The 24,567-nt window shown below is 41.1% G+C and overlaps 1 protein-coding gene and 2 long non-coding RNA genes across 4 annotated transcripts in view; 2 read left to right on the top strand and 1 right to left on the bottom strand.

Annotated features, from left to right (window-relative positions):
- The window catches only part of LOC114092841 (uncharacterized), a 33,051-nt gene extending 17,705 nt beyond the window's left edge, over positions 1–15,346 (top strand). The window contains exons 3-4 of the long non-coding RNA XR_004618629.2: positions 8,024–8,073; positions 14,909–15,346. This is a non-coding gene — a long non-coding RNA (uncharacterized lncRNA). The remainder of the gene's footprint in view (positions 1–8,023; positions 8,074–14,908) is intronic.
- The window catches only part of Rpl34 (ribosomal protein L34), a 535,705-nt gene that overhangs the window by 338,452 nt on the left and 172,686 nt on the right, over positions 1–24,567 (top strand). The gene's annotated exons all lie outside the window — the stretch shown is intronic.
- The window catches only part of LOC139706433 (uncharacterized), a 29,514-nt gene continuing 5,066 nt past the window's right edge, over positions 120–24,567 (bottom strand). Inside the window, exons 2-3 of the long non-coding RNA XR_011708002.1 lie at positions 946–1,108; positions 120–746 (exon numbers count right to left, since the gene is read on the bottom strand). This is a non-coding gene — a long non-coding RNA (uncharacterized lncRNA). The remainder of the gene's footprint in view (positions 747–945; positions 1,109–24,567) is intronic.

The raw sequence follows: 24,567 nt of genomic DNA, 5'->3' as shown, positions 1-24,567 counted from the left end.
CTGGCAGAATCAATAAAAGGAAATGAAAATTCAAACTAGACAATTTTTCTATTTGTAAGCACTTTATAGAAAAGGTTTGGTTACAGAAATGATTCAAGCTACTGACCAAACTAAGTTTAGGCTGTGTGTGTCTGTAAGCAGCTTTGCCCCCATGGAGAGAAGTTCGAGAATATCAACAGGCTGGACCATGCAGGACTCAGGCCTCCCCAATTCTTTTAGCTTAAGACATGATGGAGCCAAGAACAGAATTAGGCTTATTCCTATTGGAGCATTGCTGGTCCTCAGAAGGATCCTATGTCCTCTCTCAAAACTCTGGGCAGCATGAAGGACTGGTGGGACCCTCCCACCACAAAGCCTGTCGCAATCTTAATCCACAGACTTAAGAAATTCTTGGAGGATTAGGAACACCCAGGATGAATAATTGTCTGAGCACGTTGATCCCAATCTTCATTAGAGGTCAAGGTGGCTTACAAGATAGTTTCATAGGAGAAAGGACACGAAGATGTTGTGTTACTCTTCAGACTCATACTCTTTATTAACATGGTAAAATGCATCTGCAAGGGGAGTGTGGCCTGATGCAGTGAGCTCTCCATCCAAAACTCCAGTGACACACTCCAATTCCATTAGCAATGTCAGAACTGGTCCAGAAGAGTTCGGGTGGGGGAAAGCCTGGGTGTGAATTCTAGATTCTCCACTTAATGGATGCTGTTTATCCTTTCAAAGATGTGCTCATCTGATCCCTACAACTGAGACAATTATATTTATCACAGAGAGCTAGTGAGATAGACTAAATAAAGCTTATGAGATGTCTAGTACCAGGCCAGGCATATGATAATCACCCAAGAAATATTATCTCCTTTTTGTCCCTGCATGCTCTCCCATGTCCAAAATCAATTAAGAAGAGGTAATAAAACACGCCTTTTAAAATAATTTTTCGAGACATACCTGGAGATCGAGCTGAAATAGAAGATCAGTCTGGGAGAAGGATGGGTGATACCCCTAAAGCCACTCAGTGACCTGGGCCTGACATTCAGCATATATTTGAAGCAGAGATTGGACAAGCCACGTGATGGCAACTGTACAGGTGTTTTTCATCAGGCTTGGTTCCCTGTATGAGACAGAGAAAGTTAAGGGCAGGTTACCTCACTGCCTGGTGGAGAGGGTGGATACAGGGCAAGACTGAAAACTACCCCTAAGGAAATGGGGTGTAAAGTAGGACTCAGGCATTGGAGGAAAAGGGCAGAAACCCAATGATTGGATAGTTTGGAATCCCTCAAGGCAGAGCAAGCCTGACCTTGTAACCTAGGACTTTCAAATTCACACACACACACACACACACACACACACACACACACCTATAAAATTAGGGTGACATGACTTTTCCATGCTATGTAGAAAAAAAGAATTGGAGATTCCACTTGACAGTACTAGTCAAGAGTTGGATGTGGCTATGCATTCTAGGCAGCACTAATGAAAATGAAAATATCCAATCTAGATCTAGAAAGAGATAGCAGGGGCAAGGAGGAGAGCCAGGAGGGTGGTGAAGGGATGGGAAACTGAACCAGCTGGAAAAGCACCAAAGGAACTGTGGAGGTTTAGCCTAAAAGTCAAAAAGAAACAGTAAGAGTATATAATAGTTATCTTCAAATGTGTGAAAGAAAGTCAATGAGTCAGTTGTAACCAACGTGGTTAGGCAGATTTCAGCTAACTTAGTCAAAATAGGAATTTGTTGAAAGGTTGTTGGGTGTCTTGCAGGATCATCGGAAGATGCGAGAAGCTGGTGGGGAAAGCCCACAAGAGCCAGGAGAGACTGGCAGAGAGAACAGAACCGTGGTTACACCACAAGAATCAGCCAGCCAGGGAGCCACCCTGGGCTCCACCTCCCCTGCATACTTGTGGCCACTGTTGCTGGGCCCTTTTCTGCTTCCACAAATAGTCTTGGACCGTGTCTTCCCCTTCTCCATATTACAAACCCTACTCAGAACTTCCACTTGGCTACATATTCTAGAAACTCTCCTGTGGATTTTGAGATCTCCACTCTTAAAACCCTGGGCCTTGAAACTGTTCACATGTGCTTTGGTACAAATGTGGAAAAAGCTATGATTCCCTTAACATTTTCTAATAGATTTAGAGGATGGGGGTTAGAAGGCGGGTGGCAGGGAGCATGAATTTCCTGCTTCCCCAGAACTCCAAGTCAGCCATCAAATCTTGGCACAGACAGGCTGTAGGAGTGGGAGGCTTCTGGCTACTGGATTGGTCCCTAAAACTGCCAGAGTGGCAATAAGAAATGGGGGGAGGGGCAGAGGAAAGGGTGAGAGTATTTCTACTTCTCCTACGCCTAAAACAGACTTTTCAACCCCCTCCTGCTTCCCAAGAGGACACACTGGTGACAAATTGCATCTGGAACTTGGGAAGCCACATTTGGGGTCTGACATTTGGCCATTCTTCTGCCCAGTTCTTTGACCTCGTGTACCTGTGTCAGTTTCATCTCTGCTGCTCGCAAATAATTACAGCTCCTTTGTGCCCTTGGAAATTGAATTAATCTTAGCATATTTCTGGGACAGAGATGCCCCTGTCCAAATTTAGTCCCAAGGAATAGGCAGAATATTTTTTTTTCTTTATACTGAGTAAGCTCAAGGAGAGAAGGTGGGGGAGGAGGGAGACAATAAAGAGGAAAAAAGCAAAAAAAGAGGACCAATATTACAATGCTTGGGGAGCAAACTAGGAAAAATGGGGTTGCTGAAGGGCAGTGTCAGTGCCCAGGTCAGGGGGTATAAAGATTGGGATGGGGGGCAAAAATAGAGTGTACCATAGTCATGATTCTGGAGAATGATGTCAATCACCTTTAACCTCCATCACCAGGTAAGAGGAGGAAGGAGATGCTTCACAGTCTTTACCACGTGCTGAAAGCAAAAGGGCTGATAAAGAAGTTTCTGAGCAAGGTTATTAGTGTGGCTAATTACCATAATCATTCGGGTTTTATTTAGATTCACACAGCATCTTCTGAAAAGGAATTTTAAAGCCATTGAACTGCTAGGCTCTCCTTCCTTGCGCATTTTAAACTGCCCGAGGTTCCTATCTTTTCAGATATTTACCATTTTCTGTTAAGAAAATGCCTTCCCTGAAATGTTGCCGGTTAAGGAAATTTATCTTTTCCTTCAGTCTTCACAGGAATGTAGGCGATTAGCCACGGAGCCCTTCTCTGTCTAGCACCAGGCATCAGACACCCAGCTACGCAGAGTCCCTTTGAATGGAACTGCAGAATAATCTCCAGAAGAAACAGCGAGCTCAGATGAGTGGCAGCAGCCCATTGTGCTGACTTAAACACACCGGGCAGCAGCCGTCTTGCCGGCCCAGGGAGGTGTGGTGTTAGGTGTTAATAGCAGGGGCCAGGGACGTTTAATATCAGTACATTGGGCCCCTTTGTAATTAGGGTTCCTAGTTAAAGACCCTGAACACTGTAAAAATTTTGAGTATTTTTGTTTTGTTAGAAGCAAGAGTCATTCAAACCTTTTAAATTCAAACATCATGGGGGACACCAACAGGTAAGACAACAATATCTAAAACCTACATAGCATTGTTCACCTGCGGGATTTTATGTGTGCTGATTGATTTACTCTCCAAAACCCTATAAAGAAGTATTATTATCATCTCCATTTACAGGTGAGGAGATAGAAACGTGAAATGACTGAGGCAAGACAACACAGTTAGTAAATAGGAGGGCTGGGTTTGCATGCAGGCTGGCAGACAGCGTTGGAAGCCCTCTGGTCACGTGTGAATGGAGGACTCCAAGCCTTGCCCACTTGGCCTTGGCCCTTTTGTTTTTGCTCCAGAAAATACCCTGGGCTCTTTATTGAACGTAACTCAGAAAGCCAACCATTTGTTTCTACTCTTTCCTTCAAGGGATGAAATTGAGCCGCAGAGAAATAAAATGACTTTCCTAAAAATCTCACAATTAGAAAAAAATAAAAGAGAGTCATTTACATCTTCTTCTTGAGATACAAGACTCACTTGATTCTCCTCTATCTGTGGTGGGCAGGTTCTGTGTGTTTTCTATTGGGGATAAAAAAAAAAAAAGTCTTCAGGTAAGGGCATCCTAAAGAGAGCTTAAATGGATATAAGAATCTGTTGAATGTCCAGAAGATCAAAGAGCAGCTTGGGGGAAAACCCAAATTAACCCAATTATGTCTTGCACTTTCTCCAACTTGTTATATGAAGCTCAGAATAATACTAATGCAAATGAGACCTCAGTCATGAATTATCATCATTCATTCATTTGACAAATACTTTTTAGGACTCACTATGTGTTATGAACTGTACACATGCAGGCATATCCCTTGTGTCACATACAAGCTACTGGGATACAGTAAGTTCCTGTCCTGGTGGAGCTCATATTCTAGGGTCTGTGGGAAGACCAGTGAACTTTGCAAAACAAACAAACAAACAAACAAACAAAACTGGTCTTTAGAGGGCACTGCACCAGTCTGTAACACCTCACTAGCTGCCTTGCAGCTGTGAGCCCCTGGCCCTGGAAGATCAAGTGAGAAGACCAATGGCCTAGAGTAAATCCATCACTGTTTTTGAGATATTCTTGCTTCCCCACTATGAACATCAGAGGATTTATTTAAAACATTTTTCCTTAACAATTTAAAACTCTGTGCCTTGCTCCATACTTGCAGAGTGCTACATGTCACATCTTTTGTTTGTATGGAAGCATGTAGAATATTTTTAGAAACTGATACCCACCATTTCTGTTTCATTAACCCACCAGGGCCTATTACCATTGATGAAAACTCCAATAATTAATACATTTTCAAATTGATTCCTACAGCTTGTCGATAACAGAAACTTGTATATCAAAACCATAGTGTTGCAGGAGAGGTAGATAAACCCATAGAAACTGCACAGTGCCAGTCAGGGGAAGAGAGGTGGAAAGTAGCACAGTTCTGCTTCAACCTACTGTGTGCCATATACCATGCTTGAAGGAACTTCAGTGAACAAGCCTGTCTAGCCAAATACCCAAAGCAGAAGTGTTTTAAACATTCACAGCACAACTTTGAGGTTCTTAAAAAAAAAAAAAACACAGGTGAAGCAAAATTTCAAATTATAATTCTGATATTCCTAGGATGATTTCCTAGCCTACCGTGCCTAGCAAAGCCACAGGAATTTGCTCATTTACACTCCCAACAAGTGGATTTTGTGTATAAGAAAGAAGGCACAGTTGGTAGGTTCACTATGAGACTTTACCCATTTCCTATCTGCTTTGGATTTTAGTGGAAAGCAATTAAGCTTCCATAATACAAAATAATATATTTAAACACCTACATAAATTAAAATTGATCATGGTGTTTACATTGTACATTAAACTTAAGCCTCAAGCAGACTGAGTTTTGGCATGGAGAATGTGGAAAGAATACACTGCCCTGTGGCTGCATCCCCTGTTGCCCAGTAATGTTCTCTGCAATAAGTTGTGCCTGCCAAGTTTTACCAGGCTGGCAGCTGGCATGTGCAACAGGAAGGTCACTAGTGAGCCTATCAAGATCAAGACTGGAAGTGGGATGAGAGCTAAAGGGGCATCTTGAAGATTTAGTTCCTCCCAACTACCTGGGGTATGGTCATTCTTACCTACTCATTAGATACACATTCCTTACTTCACTGAAGCATGCTGTCCCTGAAAATCTTTCAATTGTTTTCTGGGAAACACTTGTGAGCTGCATTTTGTATATTTATAAATTATATGATATTATAGTGTAAAGAGTGATCTTTGTCTTATTCACAATCTTAACAAAGACTGAGAGAAAGCACATGAAATCTGATGCTCTAGGGTGACAATAACAAATCCTATTCAACAAGTCTCAGTAGAGTGTAGCGCTCTGATTTTAGTTTGTCCTGACTAAGGCCATTGCCACCGTGGTGAAGCTGTGCATACAAATTGTCATTTTCTTGGTGAACGTTGAGAGAATTATAAGGATGTGAAAATTTAGGCATCAAAGTTGATCTGAGAGAAAAAAGAATAAAGGTTATGACATGGATATTTGATTAAAATTAGTTTAGAATAAATAGTATATTACTTCAATGAATCACCATCATAAAATAGGTAGTTTGGTACACTGTTTCCCTTTTGATAAGGGAAATAATTAGGTGGATCTCAGATGATTCCATGAAGGAGACCTCTTTTCACAGAGGGGAACAAGGTGCATTTCACTGCTAAGGGTCAGATCTCCCAGTCCTCCTAGTTAACAGAACTATGGATGTCCTCCAAGGCACAAAGGGACAGCATTTGGCCCTATTAAATGGGCTTCTGCATTAATCTAGAAATTCTTTGTTGAAAACCAAAAACATAGCAACCATATTTAAATTTCAGACCATTACAATTAGGTGTCTTTGAATAAAGAAGAAGAGAAAAGAAACCAAAACCTATTGAGTAGAGCTTTTAAAATCATGGCTAGGTGTATTTCAAAACAAACACGCCTACGCCATTCCAGTTAAAGTAGATCGAATCCTCTAGCCTCTTCAGAAGTTGCCCTTGGACTATGAAATAGGAATTTTGTTTAGGGTTTTTCAGGTGTGATGTTTTAAAAGAAAATGTTTGCAAATAATATTTTCAATGCAACTGCTTTTGAACGGGGCAGCGGGAGAAGCCAAGTTAGGTTAACAGATCAACCATAGAAAATTCAGCAGGATCCTTTGCAAGGCAAGAGGGAGCCTGTCTGTGGCTTTGCTGTGTGGCCGTGTGGCTCCACCAAGCTGCTTTGCCTGATTCTCAGGGGTTTGTGGTGTGTGTGTATTCACTGACACTCAGGGGGCTGGAGGCAAGGCTGGGGATGGCTCTCTGGCAGGCTCAGCCAGTTTGGCACGCTCTCAGCTCTGGGAAGTCCACAGTGTTTTACAAAGAGCAGGTGGGCGAGAAAGCTCAACACTGCAGGGCAGATCGCGCAGCTGCAAGAGGTGGAATTCCCCACCAAAGGCTCGGCACTGCTTTGAAAATGAATTCATCATTAAAATAGAAGGATTTCTGAAGCAGTAGACGAACACGGGCCTTGATTGGTTTCAAATTAACTCTTTGTATTCATCTTTCATTCATCCTGTAAGAGAACGTCTCTGCTTTTCCAGAGACTGGTAACACAAATAATCCTTGACATCTTTTCAAGGAGAGTGAACCGCTGGCGTGCTCACAGGGCTGCATCTGCTTTCCATCCCGCCTGCATCTTGCTGCTATAAAGCCTGGCATGGAGGGACTCTTGCTGCAATCCAGGCGCTCTGTTTTGCTTGTGTTCAGTATTTAGAAAAACAGGGATTTGCTTCTCCCTGGAAGGAGAGTCTATGCTTCCTCTGGAGGCTACAGGAAAAGGAGGCATGGCATTCCCCATGTCCTTTTTCTCTCTTCCCCTCATTTCTGGGTCTTTCCTTCCCGGTCCCCTTCTCCCCTAACCCAGGAGCTAAGAATGGCCTGGCTTCTGCTCTTGCTGCTAATTTAAAGCCTTTCCTTGTAGAAAATACCTGTAGAACCGTTTTCTCTGAGGGAAACTATTTATGTGTCTGTTAAAAGTGTCTTTCGTCCACCAATCCCATAAACAATTAAATGCATAGCCTGCTAGCCCAGAAACCTTCCTGGCTACTTCAGTGAAATTTCCTAATCCTTTTCTACAGCAAGCCATACCCAAACGCCGTGGCCCATTCATCTGCTGTTGCTCCTCAAGCACTTTGATCTTGGGGCTTCATTACAGCTCATTTCAGCATTAAGGATGATCTGAATTCATGAGCTCTTCCCTTCCTAATAAGTGCCATTCAGATCCATCCTCAGGAGCGACCGCAGCTCACGGGAAACTGGTTCAAACCACGCGCAAAAGAATAATGGGCCGGCTTCAAACACAAGTGAAAAACGGGGTTTTTATTAGCCAAATGAACCTTTGAATGAAATGCTTCATTAAACAGAGGAGTCTCATTTTCAGGGCACTGTTAAATCAGCCAATTGCCACCCCGAGATTAGTAAGCGTGATTATTTCATTTTTTTCTTTTTCAGGTAGAAACTATGAGGTAGAGAAGAGACTGAAAGTGCCCTCCTCATCCAAGGTAGGGCTGGCATTAATTTGGGGTAGATTTGGCTTCATAGATCTTGAAAACCAGAGGGGCTTTTATAGGATTCCTATCTATTAATGTGGAGTGGAACGGGCCACTCCTAAAGAACCCCCTCTTTTTTTCATTTCCTTTAAAAAAAAAGAAATTTAATTTGTATTCAGATAATACCCTTATAACTTCTAAGGCTGTCAAGCAAAGAGAGGAAAAGATAATTAGAAGATGATAGGAACCAGCACAAAGCCAAATGGAGGAAGACGGGCCCACAGTAAGACGCACAAGCCACCACCTAATCCGTGAACTGCCTTCGCTATAATTATGTTTTGCTCTGGCATTAAACTGGTGAAAGCACAAAGGAAACACTATTAAAGTCTAATTCCCACAAAAGAGAGCTCATCCTGTATAACAGTAAGCAGCGTGCACCAAAGAGGTGCCTATGGCAAATTTTAATTTAGCATTTAATAGGAGCATTCAACAACATTGCAAAAATGAAAGGGAAGAAAGAGTTGATGGTATTTATTTATTTATTTATTTGTGTGCTTGTTTGCAGTACTGGGGATCAATCCAGGGCCTCATGCATGCTAGGGAAATGCTTTACCGCTAGTATGCTTTATTAGTATGCTAGTAATGCTTTATCCTAGTCCTGGTGGTATCCCTTTAAATACACTCTTGCTATTGGCTCATTCTGTCCCCACCTTCAACCTTCTCAGCCCTTCCTCATGCCCTCACCCCATCTGCAATCCCTATCTCTGCTCTCCCCGACCCTAGCATCGAATGCATAGCTGAAAGTTATCGTATACATATGCCATCAAGCCTAGTCTTCCTCCTTTGGTGGAAAGAGGTCAGAATGAGGGACAGAGGTGGAAACTTATGAACCTTGGGAAGAACAGGTGTGAGGTGACAGGACAGTTCGCCAGAGCACCTGATTGCACAGGGAACTTGCATAAAAAAGTGAACATGACCCTGAATAGAAAGTCAAAGTTAAGATGGGTAAATTGGCATGTGCCTGTAATCCTGGTATTCTGGGGAGGCTGAAGCAGGAGGATTGCAACTCTGGGGCCAGCCTCAGCATTTTAGCAAGACCCTAGAAAGAAAAAAAAAAATAAGAGAGAGAGAGAGAGAGAGAGAGAGAAAGGATGAAGGAGGGTAAAGAAAAAAGTATTGGGGATGTAGCTCAGTGGTAAAGTTCCTCTGGGCTCAATCCCAATCCATAGTTTAAAAACCAAAACAAAACCCCCCAAAAAGATCAAAGTGAATAATCTAGCTTTTAAAAGTCATTTCTAGGCCTAAATGCTTTAGATTTATTCCACACAGTTTGTAATTATGAATAATTAGCAGATTTTTACCTTTTTGCCATGTAGTCCTGGTTTGGTACACTTGAATAATCACTTAAATTGATCACAATGGGCTGAGATGGGTTAGGAGCAATGGAACTGATATACCCAGGTCTTTGTAACTCATGAAGTTGTAGATAGGTTATAAGAAATTAGAAGGACTATTTTTTCCCCCGGTTGTTTTTGGTTCTACCACTTATAAAGAGACAATGGCAATTTGCCATTTATTTCCTCTTCTTCCTTTGATTCTTGCATGTCATATGTCCTGAGTCCAAGAGGACAAGTAGGTAAGTATTATTGTCGTTGTAGAGATGAAAAAGAGCAAATCAACTTAGCTACGATTGCAGTCTGAAGAATATAGTGGTTAAGAATGGAGGTTTTGAAGACAGGCTGTGTCACTTAAAATGCTGGCTTTCATGTACTTAAAAGGCACAGGTTGGCTAGGTGGTACATGCCTGTAATCCCAGCAACCTGGGAGGCTGAGGCAGGAGGATCGAAAAGTTCAAGGCCAGCCTGAAAAAACTAGTGAGACTGGGTCTCAAAAGAGAGTCGGGTATGGGAGAGCTGGGGATGCAACTCAGTGGTACAACACCTCTGGGTTCAATCCTCAGTACTGGAAAAAATCAAAAAGCACAAGTTAGTCATTAAACCTCTCTGAGCCTCAGTTTCCTCATCTACGTAAAGGGGATGTAATAAACCACCACATAGGGCTGTTGAGAGAGTTAAAGAGGATAAGCGTGTGAACCCCTAGCACAGGGCGGGTCTAATGCATAGTTGAACACCCCATAAATATACTTGTATAATTATTATTACTAGTACTACTGATGAGAAGACCAAGGATCGGAGTGTTTGAAGGACTTCTATTAAGAAGGCCACACAGTTAGAGTTGCAAATACAGCCAAGACCATATTTTCCCTAGCTTTTGAACCTACTCCTTAGCAAGAGTTTTTCTTTCTTTGACAAATAGAAAAAGTGAATTTCCTCTGAGCATTGTTGTTATTCAGTTAAGTCTGTTTTCGGGGAATATACATATTTTAAGCAGGATTAGCTTGCAGAAGCAACCAAATGGAGAGATGGTTAGAGGATTCACCCTAATACTGATTCAAACATAAATTTGATCGCGGCTGAATGCATCAAAGTACAGGGCTCTATTTAGTTGGTTACAAAGTAGTTTTAGCAATATATTCTTCCTAAGGGGCACCCAGGCTGATGCAACTTCAATTGCTCCAAAGTACTATGTACCATTTGGAAATGAGTGAGTGGTCAGATTTGCCAATGAACATGTCTGCAATTCTAAATCCATCATTTTAGGAGTGCTCATGAAACAAGGTCCAGATTTATTTTCCACTTGGTGTTTGTTCTGTTCATTAATTATATTCATATCTGCTTCTTTGAAGTTATTGAGACTATTGGGAAATGTAAAAGAAAGCTGTATTGATTTCAGTCTTAATATCATTCCATCTCTATTTCCTTCATCTACGAACTCGCAGGCATGTTGAGTGACATGTGGCGGTGGGTGTAGTATGTCGGGCATAGCGCAGGGCATTATCAACAGAGCCCAGGCGTCTCCAGATCTGCAGTCTCTTTGGTGAGAGGGTTTAGATTTAGAATGTCTGGATTGTATTCTACTAAAATCTCCACAGCCTTTCCTTTCAAAATCAATTTCAGTTGTCAGAAGGGGAAAAAAAAAGAGGGGGTGGTGGTGAGTCACTTTGAAATCATATAGCTTATTATTATCATCATTTTTTTAAAGCTTATTACTATAATTTTTCTCCCAAGGGAGCTGAGTTGATTTATCACCCCACCCTCCTTATCTCAACATGTGGCTGAGTTCAGAAGGGAATTAAAATCGGGGATTTTTTCCCCTCCAGGGAAAACTGATAGAACATACCCTAACCTCATTTTCAAGTTTAGCAGGAACTTTTTAGCCCCTTGAGTTTAGTTTTAAAATGTACATACAGCAAGTAGGCTCAGACCTCTCCCTACATTCATGTTTTTTCCCTGAATACTTTAGAAACAAGAGCAACTGAGGTACAATCTTCACAAATGGAATGCAGTACAGACTTGGTAGAAGATAACCTCATTGACATCAGGGATTCTTATCTAATTAGTTCACAGTTCTATGCTAAGCTCCTAGAATAACATCTGGTTAATAGCCGGTGCTCAATATATATTTGGGAATATAGTCTTACTTTTGTGAATTTCCCAGATCTAGGCTTGAAGGTTCCCTTCAATCCAAATATTAGGGGCTCATGAAGTGTCAACTGACTGCGAAAACTGTGCTTCCTAGTAACAGCTAGGAAGTGACCCTCACCAATATGGAAGGAAAAGTCCTGTGTCACTTGGCATTTCAGCAGTGGGGGGGAGCAACCTCCTCTGTCCCTGGGCCAGTTTCACAGCGCTCCTGGGCTCAGGATCTGTGTCAGGTCATTTCATGCACAGCAAAGGGAGAGGAAGAAACTGTTCTCAGCTTGGGTGACTGATAGCCTGGGATTATTATTCTTTGGGTTCCAGGACACAGGGCTCCTATTATTTCCAGAGAGTTTTCATTTGTTTTTTCAATGCTGAAAGCTCATGCCAGTATGGTCGCCTGAAAGCTCATGGCAGCTTATATATGAGACGATCATATTCCATTCTTGGTTCCCTTAAACAGGGTGCTACTGTTGCAGAGAGGAAGTTCCAGGGGTAACTATTCCCCTGTGACTCCAGTGTGGTCAGCGGAACTGTCATATGCAAAGCAGGCTTTGCAAAGGCTTTTGCTGGCTGAAATATAGGAGTGCCATTCCTAGCTGGCTCACTTTTCCATCCCGGCCAGAATCCTGCCTCTTGCCAGTGCCAACAGCTGATATGCCAGAAGAGTACTGAGCTTCCCTTCAGCTCCCTGTCCTTCTCCTACCTCGTTGGCCCCTTTGGAATAGATTGTGTTCATGAGATGTTGCTATAACAAAAATTGGATGATGAAAGACCACCATAATGTGCATGTGCTGGAAATGGCAATCCAAGATCAAGGAGAATGTTATGGCTCGGTCTGATAGGATCTAGGGGTGCAAAATCTAATGCTCAGAGGGTGAAGAGGGTTTTATAAGTGAGTAAAGAGGGCAGGGTGCAAGACAATCTAGTGACTGGGGAAAATCTCAAAGTGAATGTGTTGCCCAAAAGGGACAGCAACTCACTACTTCCGGCTGAAGGCAATATGTGGGATTCAAGTCCAATGTGGTCAGGTCTCTTGTCTTAGAGACGCCAATAATCCATTTTTTGGTCTGTGCAAACTCTGAAATTGTTAATATTCACAAAATATTTATTATTTTTGAAATGGTGTGCAGACCAAAGATAGCATATCTTGGGGCTTTTGGATTTCATGGATATAAACATTCATTCTACAGTTAACATGGTGAGTTACTACAATGTGCCTGCACTGTGTCAGGAGCCAGCAGAAGTGAAAATGCAAAAGATATGGGTCGTAGTCTCCTTATGCTTTGTTAAATGAAGGAGAGAGAGGAGGAGAAATAGATACAATAAGTAATAAATGCAAAAGGACAAAGACTCACTGGACAGTAAAGAAGAGGCTACCTCAGTTTCTGAGGTTGAAGGTCAGTCATGAGAAGGTCTTAACCTCTGGAAAGCTGGGCTGTGGGGGACATTCAGGAGAGGGACAGTACTACCAGTGGCTTGAAGATGGGTCCTGCAGAATATACTTGGACATCCAGGAGTGGGCTTGTGCCACTGGTGTATGGCACAAATGCCAGGCATTGAGGTGGCTCTGAAAAGCACCCTCCACCTCGGTATCCAGTATCCTCTAGATCCTGTTCTAACTGGTACCATCTGAATTTTCTGAGTCTCAAATTGGCCCAAAAATGGCAGAACACACTTTCACTTTCCTCTGACACTCACTATGGAGTGTGACAGCTGAGGATCAAGGAACCATGACATTGAAAACTCTGCTGGGGAACCTGGCATGGATAGATTTTATCCACGGCCAACCCACATCTGCAGCCAGTTTAGTCACATCTGCATCTCGCATCCCATGGTGCTGTATCCATCCAGCATCTGGGTGCATCTGCACCCATCCATGCCCAGCATCTGTGGAACAAGTTGAGTGGTGGTGACACTGATTTCACCAACAACTAAAATGTTAACAGTAGGTAATTGGCTATTTTCCCCAGAACCTTTTTTACAAAACGCATCTGCCAAATTCATGTGGACATTCTTAATAATCTGTGAATGTGATTTGATTTTTACTGGTCCTGTCTAATAAGGTGTGTGATTTTATTTTAAAGGTTGGTCTTTATCCTCCTTTTCAGAGTTGTATTGGTCATCAGATCATTATCCTGATTCTGATACACGTAGCTTGCCCTCCCTCCATTTTTTTCTCATATGAGCTGTAACTATGGGAGAGTATACCATGGTATCATGGCTAAACTTCTACTCTGGTGCTAGGATTCAAATCCCAGCTCCACATCTGACCCATTAGGACCACTTTACATCTCCACATTTGTTTATCATGGAACACCCCCCCACACACACCTTCAAAGAACTCGTGAAGATTAAAGGGGCTAATATAAGCAAAATATTTAGTACCAGACACAGACCTGTATGAGTGTTTACTACTATTACTAAGTAATATTATTATTTCTAGTGGCCCCAAATCAGTAGAGGAGAATAGCTTTAAAATCTTCAAGGGGATCTCATGAAAACAAAAAGAAGACCAGTGGAGCAGACAAAAGGGACCGGGTGGAGGGAGGAGGGGAACGAAAGGGGAGATACTGGGGAATGATAGTGACTGAATTACATTGTTATATTATGTGCATGTATAAATGCATAACAACCAATCCCACTATAATGTATAATTATATTGCACCAATAAAAATATGGAAAAATCATATCTCTAGCTGGTCCTGTCCTTCTCTAGCTAGAGACATGCACAATTTGAAATGTAGAATTTTTGTAGAGAGAAAGTAGATCAGATAGAAAAGGTTATAAGACATTATTTTAGCAGGAAGATCCTCACCAGGGTGGAATCTTATTTTCTTCTTTGTATTAACTGCTATGTGTAATTCTAGAATTTATCCTCCAATTGGTTAGAAGAGGCTTCCTCTCTAGATTGAAGTAATAATAATCTCATTTGCCCCAACTCCAAAGCCCTTTGAAGTTAAACACTGAGAGAAAGAATGGCGGGGCCACTCAGCAGAGATTACATCTTGTTTTAAACACTAGCTGCTCTGAGAATAATTTCCTTAATTAATATTCACAAGATATCATACACTTGAGACTATATTTTCATGTAACCTACTTGCATGTAATTGTTCGCTAAGGCTCTTCACTTCGTTTGTATCTTCCTTTTGTGTCAGTATTCCACAAAATCATTTCCATCTAAAAGCGGTGCTGAAGGGGCTGGCGGTTCGCAGGGTCTCCCCTTCTGTGGGAAAGCTGGCACACACGGGCTTTCATCTCATTTCTAAAGTTAATATTGTTTTGTGCTGATTCCTATTCTTAACTAGATGCACATGGCTCCCAGACTCCCTCTCCTTCTGGATTCAAGCCCCAAACACATTCCCAGCCTGCCCTCCTGGAGTCTCGTGGACCATGCAAAGTGTTATCAAAGCACCCTGGAGCTGAAACTGACCAAAGTCACAAAGCCCTGAAGGAGCTACATTTGCCATCAATAACAGCATCTGAGGGGATCGATGCCTGGCTGGGTCACACAATCAAAAGATGGACAACTTCAGTGACTTTAGATTATTCAAGAGTCGATTTGCCCAAAGATTAGTGAAAGGAGCTAAAATGACTTGGAAAGAGATTTCCCTGCATCTCTACTTTCAATACCTTGTCAGTTTGCATATTTCTCTCAGAAAATTTTAAAATTAAAAGACTACTTTTAAAAAAGGTATTTAAAAATGTATTGTAAAAGTTTAAATAAATTTGCCAATTGCTTGGGATCTCTAGCCAGTGACTTTTCCACATACACTTGCAAGAAAATGTCTCTTCCAGTAAAACAGCAAGCCCTCCCCCTCCTACATTTTACTGGCAGAAATCATTTTTTGTTCATTTATTTTTGTAATTGTTTACTGTGTGAAACTTTTTAAAATTCAAACAACAGTTCTACCATTAGATACTCAATGATTGACACTTGACACTCTATATACGTATATATTATGTGTATGATGAATATATACTGTGGGTACATATATGTATATATTCATACATATATCCCTAGATTCAATAATTGCAAGAACAAATTTCTTCGGTGATGATACTTGCTTTATAAACAGTCTTGTCTTGGAGGGTACAAAATATTCTCAAGGGTTTTTTTTTTCCTGTATTGCAATTTCCTGATTGCTATACACAACCGGAGCATAATACTTGCTAATAATTCTCTCTTTGGAATCATTACCCATCCAGGAATTTGCCTGCATTGTGGATATGATCTAAACACTATTTGTGCACCCTGCTGAATGAAGTTTACCGTTGTCCAAGTTGGCATCATATTCTGCTACAAATAGTCCATGCTTCTTGCTTGCAGGTTTCTTGACATTTTCCTGGGTTCAATCCTGGCCCCTTCTCTTGCTCTCTCTCTTTAGATAGATAGATAGATATGCAAACATGCACACATGCACACAAACGGTTGGCCCTGAATCTAAGAGTTTCATGTCATAGACTCAACCAACCCTGTAGTGAAAATATTAGGAAAAACTTGCATCTGTACTGAACATGTAACAATACAGTACAACAACTATTTACATAGCATTTACATTGTATTAGGTATTATAATTAATCTAGAGAGGATTTAAGTTATGCAAGAGGATGTGCATGGAGTTAATATGCAAATAGTATGCCATTTTACATAAGAAACTTGTGCATATATGAACTTTGGTACCCTTGGGGACAGGGGTCCCAGGAACCAATTCTCCAGGATACTGAGGGATGACTTGTACATAGAAGATCTCCTGCCAATCACCCGCATGGCGGTTGAGATAATCCTACTGTTTAAGTCAGCTTTTTGCTGCCATGACCAAAAGACCTGACAAGAATGATTTTAGGAGAGGAAAAGTTTATCTGGGGAGCTCACAATTTCAGAGTTCTCAGTCCATAGATGGCTGACTTCATTCCCCAGGGCTCAAGGTGATAGAGGACATCATGGTGGAAGAATGTGGTAGAAGAAAACAGCCCAAGACATCACATCAGAAAGCAGAAAGAGAGATTCTACTCACCAGAATCAGAATGCGTACCTTCAAAGGCACACCCTACCTCTCCCAGCCACATCCTGCCTGCCTTCAGTTACCACTCAGTTGATCCCTATCAGGGGATTAATTCAGTGATTGAGGTTAAGGATCTCATAACCCAATCATTTCACCTTTAAAACTTCTTGCATTGTCTCACACATGAGTTTTTTTGGGGGGACACCTCCCATTCAAACCATAACACCTCCCAAGTAAGCATTCCAATACCCTGTGCAAGACAGCTCGCAGAATAAGAAAACACAAATGAGCGTATTCAGCATTTATCTGCTCAGTCTCACTCAACTAAGCTACAGTATTTCACCCATCAATCAATATTTAATATTTTCTGGTGCTAAATGGGGAGAGGATGGGAAAACAGGCACTCTCCTGTGTTGCTAGGAGGAGACAACTGGCACAGCCCCAATGGGAGGCAATTTGCCAACATAATTAGAATGATACTGTACACATGCTTGACCAGCAATTCCCTCCCTAGAATTTTATCCTGCAGATATATTCTCACATGAGCTAAATGATGTATTTACTAGAGTATTCAACGAAGCATTGTGAGAGGTATTGGAAGCCATCTAGATACTTAAAGAACTGGTGAAATAAATGGTGGAGCATCTGATCAAAGGTCTGTCTACAATGTGGTTGCTGAGGAGAATGAGGAAGTTCTCCTCTGATGTGGAGGCTTTTGGAGATATTCTTATATAGGAGGGGGAAAGCATCCATTATTTATAGGACAAGGGTGGAAGTAGGGTGACTGGGAGCCAGGATAGAGATATACAATTGGTAGGATGTACACAGAGCATCCCTGGGAAGATTCATGAGGAACTAGTTGTACTTATTCTTGGGTGAGGGATGGTGCAGGGTGGCTTTGGGACAAGGCTGGAAAAGAAACTGTCACTGTATAGATACTATTTTGTAACATTTGAATTTTGAAATATGTGAAGGTAGGAGCTACTAAAGATGATAAACAAAAATAAAACAAAATCACAAACATTATGCACCCATCTTTGTGCTCATCTCCTGGAAGTTGAAATTATTTGAAGCATGGTGAAATGAGGGAAATCAGAAGCAAGAAAGCCAAGTTATTAAAGGAATGGGGGAAATGGCGGTAAAAAAATAGGACCATTTAGCTTCTGAAAGAATAGGTCAGGGAAAGATTTAATAATAGTCCTGAAATACCAACGAGTCATTTGAGAGGGTCAAGGAGTTTCTGTTCCTGGTCTGGGTGTGAACTTAAAGCTTTTAACTGAGAAAAATATGGAATTGAAATTCCAAAGTGAGGTGCAAGGTCACTGCTTTCAGATTTTTTTAAAGAAAAATTTAAGAACTGGCTCTATACTTTTATGACTCCCTCAGCCATATTGAGGCCAAAAAGAGGTTTGGGAAAAGAGAAGGAAGTATTTGTAGGGAACTTTCTTTTGGGAGAGCCTCTGGTGCTGAGTGACCCCCCCACTCCCTCTGGGGTGAGACTCTCCTTACCTTCTACTTATGGAGGGGCTGTTGGGGGTTCAGTCAGAGAGCTTGGAGAACAAAGGCAGTGTGGGCTTGGGTCTGGTCCCTGAGGAAGCACAGAGTACAGAAGAAGGTGGCAAAGAGCTTCGATGGCAGATGCAGGAGTGTGATGCTGAGTTGGGGGTGGGTGGCACAACTGTTCAGAGACAACGGTGTGTGGGTGCTCCTCCCAGGACTAGATATGGGTCACATCTGAGGGGGTGAATGCACTGAAGCCTTCTCATGTCCAACACAGCAAGAGTGCCCCAGCAAGAGGGAGACAGAGGTCCATGAGGACAAGGCCACCAGAGTGGTTGCTGGAGGGAGGGATCCAAGGAGGAAAATCTTGGAAAGGATGTTAATCATCTGCTAGTGCCAGACAGCACACTGCCACCTGGCCACCCAGCCAAAGAAGGACTGGTGCACTGACTTTCCTGTCCTGTCTTGCCCCTGTCACCCAGCTGGGGTCTGTATCAATGGCTAGATAAGAGATGCTGGTCACATCCTCCCTTCTCTGCAGGCAGGTGGCTTCCAACTACAGGCCCCAGCAAGAAGAGAAGGAGAGGTCTCGTCTTCAACTGAAAACTGAAGAGTTGATTCTTATCTTAAGACACACTCTCTTTACTGATTTGAGACTCTAGGATGGTTTGTTATCTAAGAGTAAGCAGAAAAGTTACAGGGCCTGCTGAGTTCTCAAGTAGCCAGACAATAAATTTTAAAGAAGACGTGATTAAAGGAGACACAATGCTTAAAGGAGATGACTTTTGGGGTGGGGGGGGGGGAATTGAACCCAAAGGCACTTAATGACTGAGCCACATCTCCAGCCCTTTTTATATTTTATTTTGGGACAAATTCCCATTAAGTGAGACTAAATTGCAGAGACTGGTTTCAAACTTGTGATCCTCCTGCCTCAGCCTCCTGAGCAGCTGGGATTACAGGTGTGCACCACTGCGCCCAGCAAGGAGATGATTTTAAAGGAGACACAAGAATAAAGTTAAGGTACAGTTCTCTGCCATGAATCATACATATGCCAACAAATTGGTGAGATTTATTTTTATAAAATCAAGAGAACTGAATTTCCAGTACTATCAGGAATAAGAGGGGGAGATTGGGCAGCACAGAGAATTTCCTCGTTCTAAATTTGCTAGATATGTGCTTGCTTACAATGGGAGATTGTGGTCCCTTCTTATTTTAATTTTTTTTTAAATAAATCTTTACCAGTACAATGTTTCTTTCCTTCCCTTTCTCTCTTCCTTTCTTCCTACCTTCCTTCCCTCCCTCCCTCTTTCTCTCTCCATTTTTTCTTTCCAATTTTTAAAACAAGTTTAAGAAGCTATAAAGAGAATTTGTTTAAAAATTCTAAAGTAAAAAATTTAGAGAAGTGGAATGAAGATTTGGTGAAGTTTGTGAACAAGGGATGTAAACAAGGTTTGGAAAACACTGTTCTAAACAGGGTTTGTGGAAAAACCAGAAAACAAGATGCTCTAGAATGAGATTTCAAGTTACCATTCAGGGTGACTCCATAGGATTCTCCTCAGCTAAAATGTCCTTGCAATTAGTCTGGAATAAGCCACAGATTTCTGACATTTTTCTAAACCACAGTTCAAATCAATTGGTTCTCAAGACAGACTCAAAGTCAGGAAGCAGAAATGTAAGACAGCAAAAATAAGGAAAAAACAGTACAAGAACAAAAGAAAGGAAGAGAGGGAGGGAGGGAAAAAAGAGGGAGAAGAGGAAGGATAGAAAGAAGAATGAGAAGAAGAAAAGGTTAACACACAGATAGAGTTTGTGACAGTTTGGGAACACTCTGGGTCTTTAATTTCATTTTGATGGTTCTGGTACCTCATAAGACATAATGATTTGCACTCTTAGTTTAAAACATTAAACCACGGTTTTAAACATTAAACCAAGCTTGTTTCAAAATATTAAACCAATATTTAAGCTCTCTTGCCTCCCTGATTCTGGGCCTATAATACACAGACATTGTTCAGTTTTCCCTGTTATATATTAAAGCGCACAGACACTATGATTTTATTTAGCTAATTTCAAAATTAAAGATTTCCTTAATTGTAGTCTTCCGTTAGTTCTTTGTAGTTGCTAAAACTGCATGCTTTATTGCCCAAGGGAAAACTTGTACTATTTGAGTCCCTGTTAAAAGAAAAGTAAACCATGGCCTTCCGCTTCCAGGAAGGTAGAGTAGATACAGTTTTCCCTATTCCTCCCACCAAGGACAGCTAAAAACCCTGAAGAGTGTGTGTGTGTGTGTGTGTGTGTGTGTGTGTAAGATGAGAGAACTCTAAAAGGAGGTGACCAGAAGGTCAACCAGCTAAGAAGTCTGGGACCCTAGAAACCACAGAATGGAGAGTTCCCTGCCTTGTCTAGCCTAGAATTGGAGCTGAGGAAATTGGTAATTGGTGACACCAATGGGAACAGACAGAAAAGAGGCCCCAGTGAAAGTTAGCTCTCTAACCAGTGCATAAGTCGTGAGGCAGTGCGGCAAATCAGAAAACTTAGACAATAACTGCTCCATTCCAGCCACAAACCACCATCCCTTGCCACTCCTACCCCTCCAGCAAAGGCCAAAGGGAGAGCCTAGATGGGTGTCCCCACTGCCCAATCCCAGCAGGATGGTGTCAGAGGAGTCTAGCAGGGAGCCAGGACCGGCACAGCTGCCCAGAGGTGATGAGGCCACTGCCCAGCAGAGAGGAGACCCTCAGAGAAGGCCTGTGGGGAGAGGCCAAGATTCCCACCTCTGTGGCTGGAGGCTCCACAGAGGCTAAGACAGGGACCAGCGGTCCACTCCAACCTGGCAAAAATAAGGCGATGCTCTCCTCCCCCTGCCAGAGTGGGGCTGCTGTAGGCTAAAATAGAAGTTTTAAATAAGTTTTAGAACCATATAAGCCCTAGATACCCAGATTTTAGTACAAAACAAAACTTACTGTACCAAAAAACCAGGGAGATCTTAAACAGAATGATTAAGGACTGTCAGCAGATGTCAACACTGAGGTGACAGAGATGGTCCAGTTACCTTATTATCCTAATAAGGTTTTTAAAGCAGACTTTCTAACAATGCTTTGATGAGTAATCACGAACATGACTAAAATAAATTAAAAAATAGAAAGTCTTAGAAAAGAAAAATACAAATAACCCAATGGAAATTTAGAAATGAAAGACACAATAGTCCAAAACAACAAAACTTAACAACCCACCCAACTGCTAGGCTGGATGGCAGAATGGAAGGGACAGAGGAAGGAATCCATGGACTTAAAGATGGAAGGCAGCTACCCAGTCTGAACTTCAGAGGGAATGAACAGACTCTCAAAGGCTGGTAGGACTACAAAGGAAGATCTCATGATCCTATTGTCAGTGTCCTAGGAGTAGAGGAGAAGGGGCAGGGCTGAAAACCACCAGAAACAAAATGGCTGAAAACACCTCAAATTTGGTTAAAAAAAGAAAGAAAGAAAGAAAAAGACATAGATCTACAGCTTCAAGAAATCTGAGTAAATCTCAAGTAGGATCTCCAAGAAATCTACTCTATGCAGTCAAACTCCTGAATACAAAGCAAGGAAGAACCCTGTAGGCAGCAGAAGAGAAGCCACACCTGACCCACAGGTGCAGGTCCCAGGGCAGCAGATTTCTCATCTGGAACCACGAGATCAGAGGGAATAAAAAGACAACCATTCTCTGATGAAGGAGAGCTGCGAGAACCTGCCACCAGCAGAATGCTCCAAACAAAAAAAGGAAAAAAAAAAAAAATACACAGAGGAATCTTGAGACTAAAAATGGCGAATAAAAATAGAGGTGCTGTCATAGAGTTTGCTTCTCCTCTCGAGGGTTTGAAATTACGTTTGACAGCTGCAGCAAACAGGATGACACTCTCCAGTGTGGCTCTGGACGTAGGCAAAGGAAATACTTCAGATAAATCCATTATAGATGTGGGAGCGTAAAGGGCATGGAGGGAAGTGAAGTTTTTATATCCACGTATGATGTAATACCTAAAGCAATCACTCAAACAGCTACAATAAAATATAGACTGAAAACATTATGGATACCATGACTACGGTAATAAATATAAAGACATGCACATGTATACACACATTTGCTTCTCTTATTCAACACTGACATAAAAATGTATTTTGTGACGATGATGGAATATATAGATCAATGTTAAAAAAGGGAAGAGGTAAATCTTAGTACTTAGCACAAATCGATATCACGAACAAAATGGGGGATATCGCTACAAGCCCTGGAGACATCAAAAGGTAATAAAGAGGTCCTATGATTACCTCTACACATTAATTTGGCAACTTATAAAATGGGCCAATTCCTTGAAAAATACAAGCTACTACAACTCATTCAATATGAAATAGAGACTTTGAGTAGCCTCCGTTAAGGAAATTAAATTTGTCATTTAAAAGCTTCCAACAAATAAATCTCCAGATCCAGATGGTTTCACTGGAGAATTCCTCCAAATGTTTAAAGAAGAATTAAGACCCATTCTATACAATCTCTTCCAGAAAATAGGAGGGAAGACTTCCCATTCATTTTATGAAGGCAGTACTACCCTGATATCAAAACCAGATAAAGTCTGAGCAAAAAAAAAAAAAAAAAGAAAAAAGAAAACTATAGACCAATGCCCTCTTAAACACAGATGCAAAAGTACTTAACAAAATATTACCCAATAGAAGTCAGCAACATATAAAAATACCATATATCATGACCCAGTGGGTTTATTGCAGAATGCAAGAAATTTTAAATTCAATAATAGAAAAATCAATCATAATCTATCATATTAACAAGCTAAAGGAAAAAATCATATTCTATTAATCAATGTAGAAAAATGTTTGCCAAAATTCAACACCCTTTCATAATAAAAGTTCTCCAACAAATAAGAACAGAGGGACACTTCTTCACCTTGGCAAAGAACATCTACACACAACCTGCAGTTAACAGGTTGCTGGTGAGAGACTGAAGGCTTTTGCCCTAACATCAGGAACAGGGCAAGGACAGGGGCTCCCACTGTTCTTAATCAGTGTAGTACTGGAAGTTCTAACCAGTGCAATAAAGAAGAAAAGGAAACAAAATATGTGGATCAGAAAAGAAATAAATAAGACTGATTTTATTTTCAGATGGCATGATTGTCTATATAGAAAATCCCAAGAAATCTAGAAAACTGCTTAGGATTAATGAGTTCAACAAAATTGCAGGATGAAGATGTACGTATACTACTATATAGTACTCACAGATACACAAACACCAAGATTAAAAATATAACAGCATTGCAAAAGACTATAAAATATTGAGGTTATATCTAACAAAACACGTTCAGGAATTTTATACTGAAAACTATAAAATGCTGATAAAAGACATCAAAGATCTAAATAAATAGTGAGATATACTGTATTCACGTTCATTGGAAGTCTCAACATAATAAAAATGTAAATTTTTTCTGAGTTGACATACAGGTTTAATGCAATTTTTATCAACATCCTAGCAAGAATTTTTAGACACGTAGACAAGATCATCCTAAAATATAATATAGTAAGGCAGAGAAAATAGAGCAGCTAAAACATTTTTGAAAATGAAGAAAATAATAAGAGGACTAGGTCTGTCCTCTTTGAAAACTCACTGTGTAGCTACAATAATGGATACCATGGTGCTGGCAGAGAGAGCTAGAGACCCACAGAGAAAAGGAATGGAGTAGACACCCCAATGCGAGATCTACACAAATGTGCCCAAGTTATTTTTGGCAAAGGTGCAAAAATCAATTCAATAGAGGAAAGAAGCTTTTCAACAGATGAAGTGAAGTAACTGGACACACATAAACAAACAAACAAACGAAGCCTAACTCTTACACACAAATTAGTAATTCAAAATGGATCGCAGACATAGAGAAGACAAAAAAAAAAATCATATAACTCTTAAAACAAAACAGGAGGAAATCTGTGGGATTTAACATTAGGCAAAGAGTTCTTAGACTTGACACCAAAAGCATGATCCAGAAAAGGAAAAAATTGGCAACTTGAACTCCATTAAAATTTAAAACTTGGCTCTGCGAACAATCCTGTTAAGAGACTTAAAAGACAAGCTAGAGACAGGAGGAAAATATTTACAAACTGCAGAGCTAACAAAAGACTAGTATCTTGAATATAATGAATTCTCAAAACTCAATAGGAAAAGAAGAAACAATCCAATCAGAAAATGGTCATAAGGCATGAAGAGCTAGTCACAGAAGGATACACATGTGGTAAATAAGCACACAGAACAACCAACGTGCAACACCATTTTCCACTAGGGAAACCCATGTGGAGACTACGATGAGATATTGCTACGCACCTCTCAAAATGAAGAAAATAAAAAACAGTGGCAACACCAAATGCCGACAAGGATGTGGAGAAACTGGATCCCTCAAACTTCTGGTGGGAATATGAAATAGTAGA

The sequence above is a fragment of the Marmota flaviventris genome, chromosome 7 (genome assembly GCF_047511675.1).
Source record: "Marmota flaviventris isolate mMarFla1 chromosome 7, mMarFla1.hap1, whole genome shotgun sequence".
Classification (NCBI taxonomy): Eukaryota; Metazoa; Chordata; class Mammalia; order Rodentia; family Sciuridae; genus Marmota; species Marmota flaviventris.
This window is presented reverse-complemented; position numbering and strand designations above follow the sequence as displayed.